Source organism: Phyllobates terribilis, unplaced genomic scaffold (genome assembly GCF_046119375.1).
Source record: "Phyllobates terribilis strain yellow unplaced genomic scaffold, ASM4611937v1 Scaffold_12__6_contigs__length_324123572, whole genome shotgun sequence".
NCBI lineage: Eukaryota > Metazoa > Chordata > Amphibia > Anura > Dendrobatidae > Phyllobates > Phyllobates terribilis.
This window is the reverse complement of record NW_027362772.1, coordinates 73,545,461-73,548,355: the sequence shown is the minus strand read 5'-3', so window position 1 is coordinate 73,548,355 and position 2,895 is coordinate 73,545,461. Positions and strand designations below refer to the sequence as shown.

Here is a 2,895-nt window from a genome sequence, read left to right as displayed (position 1 = left end):
GTGACTGCTGTACACACTGTCTACATGTATATATATATATATATATACACACACACACACTGCCGCTGTGACTGCTGTACACACTGTCTACATGTATATATATGTATACACACACACACACGGCCGCTGTGACTGCTGTACACACTGTCTACATGTATATATATGTATATACACACACACACGGCCGCTGTGACTGCTGTACACACTGTCTACATGTATATATATATATACACACACACACGGCCGCTGTGACTGCTGTACACACTGTCTACATGTATATATATGTATATACACACACGGCCGCTGTGACTGCTGTACACACTGTCTACATGTATATATATGTATATACACACACGGCCGCTGTGACTGCTGTACACACTGTCTACATGTATATATATGTATATACACACACGGCCGCTGTGTCTGCTGTACACACTGTCTACATGTATATATATGTATATACACACACGGCCGCTGTGTCTGCTGTACACACTGTCTACATGTATATATATGTATATACACACACGGCCGCTGTGACTGCTGTACACACTGTCTACATGTATATATATGTATATACACACACGGCCGCTGTGTCTGCTGTACACACTGTCTACATGTATATATATGTATATACACACACGGCCGCTGTGACTGCTGTACACACTGTCTACATGTATATATATGTATATACACACACGGCCGCTGTGACTGCTGCACACACTGTCTACATGTATATATATGTATATACACACACGGCCGCTGTGTCTGCTGTACACACTGTCTACATGTATATATATGTATATACACACACGGCCGCTGTGACTGCTGCACACACTGTCTACATGTATATATATGTATATACACACACGGCCGCTGTGACTGCTGCACACACTGTCTACATGTATATATATGTATATACACACACGGCCGCTGTGACTGCTGCACACACTGTCTACATGTATATATATGTATATACACACACGGCCGCTGTGACTGCTGTACACACTGTCTACATGTATATATATGTATATACACACACGGCCGCTGTGTCTGCTGTACACACTGTCTACATGTATATATATGTATATACACACACGGCCGCTGTGTCTGCTGTACACACTGTCTACATGTATATATATGTATATACACACACGGCCGCTGTGACTGCTGTACACACTGTCTACATGTATATATATGTATATACACACACGGCCGCTGTGTCTGCTGTACACACTGTCTACATGTATATATATGTATATACACACACGGCCGCTGTGACTGCTGTACACACTGTCTACATGTATATATATGTATATACACACACAGCCGCTGTGACTGCTGCACACACTGTCTACATGTATATATATGTATATACACACACGGCCGCTGTGTCTGCTGTACACACTGTCTACATGTATATATATGTATATACACACACGGCCGCTGTGACTGCTGCACACACTGTCTACATGTATATATATATGTATATACACACACGGCCGCTGTGTCTGCTGCACACACTGTCTACATGTATATATATGTATATACACACACACGGCCGCTGTGTCTGCTGTACACACTGTCTACATGTATATATATGTATATACACACACACACGGCCGCTGTGACTGCTGTACACACTGTCTACATGTATATATATGTATATACACACACACACGGCCGCTGTGACTGCTGTATACACTGTCTACATGTATGTGTATATATATATATATATATATATATATATATATATATATATATATATATATATATATATATATATATACACACACACACGGCCGCTGTGTCTGCTGTACACACATATACACACAGCGATGCGTCACTTCTCCGTACCGCACATGCGCAGAGCCGGCGGCCCCGTCACGCATCCATTGCGATATATCGATTACGTGCGGGCTGATCGCGATCCCGCCCCGCTGTCCGCTCTGCCCCCGCCTTACCTCTAATATCGGAGATAATCGACGATGCTCCTTCCGATTCTTCCTGCGATCCGTGGCGGATTGTGTTGCCCAGAATCAGACAGGATTTCTTTGTTAAATATCGATATCAAATCGGCAAATATCGGCCGCTATAGATGCGATCCGATCATTGAGCGATTCTGGGGAAGTTACCGGTTATTTTTTCTAATATTTTTCGATTTTCCCTTGCAGGACGGTGAATCTGATATCGCGGGTCCAAGCCCCGCCCCGCGGCCTTTACCGATTGGACATATCGATTAGTAATCACACGATGACGGACAGTTAGGAGAGCCAATCAGTGCCCACTATCGCTTTGATAGACAGGAAACTAGCCAATCAGCTCTTAGCTTTACACCGCCCACTTCTCGGCGGATATTGATGGACAGCGTCGCTAGGCAATGGTCGCTAAGCAGGGCAATACGAGGCTGGATGAATACTAATGAGTGGCGTGTCCAATCAGGACGGATTATTTAGATAAATCCCGCCCTTATGAGGTGACTGACGTTCAGGCTGACCAATGAGAAAGCAGAGGAGTCTTTGTAAGCTGAGAGCGCGTCAAGTGTCCGGGCAGACGGCGGCTGCGGCTCAGTGTGAGAGGAGAAGGGTCAGGGCTTAGCTGCAATATTCACCTCAGCTATCTATCTGGTCCTGGGAAAGCTGGGTGACAACCAGTATAGCGGCCATGTTTTATTTATTAGGTGCGAGTCCCTCATACAAGACAGTGTATGCCCTAAATCTGACCCTATAGTCGACAAATCCATTTCCTGCTCTTCAGGACTCTGGGAAAGTTGGGTGAAGACCTAAAATGTAATATTGGCTAAAATAAGTTATCACCCAACTTTCCCAGAACTTTTGGATAGACATAAAAGTTGAATCTCTCCCCGATTTCCCCGTTCAAAAACAAGCGGAGCCATAA

At 44.2% G+C, this 2,895-nt stretch overlaps 1 protein-coding gene across 1 annotated transcript in view; it reads right to left on the bottom strand.

The window, feature by feature from the left end:
- LOC141172128 (E3 SUMO-protein ligase ZBED1-like) overlaps positions 1 to 2,231 on the bottom strand; it is an 80,198-nt gene extending 77,967 nt beyond the window's left edge. The window contains exon 1 of the mRNA XM_073655993.1: positions 1,962 to 2,231. The gene's annotated coding sequence lies outside the window, so the exon portion shown is untranslated. The remainder of the gene's footprint in view (positions 1 to 1,961) is intronic.
- Between the last annotated feature and the right edge of the window lie 664 nt (positions 2,232 to 2,895).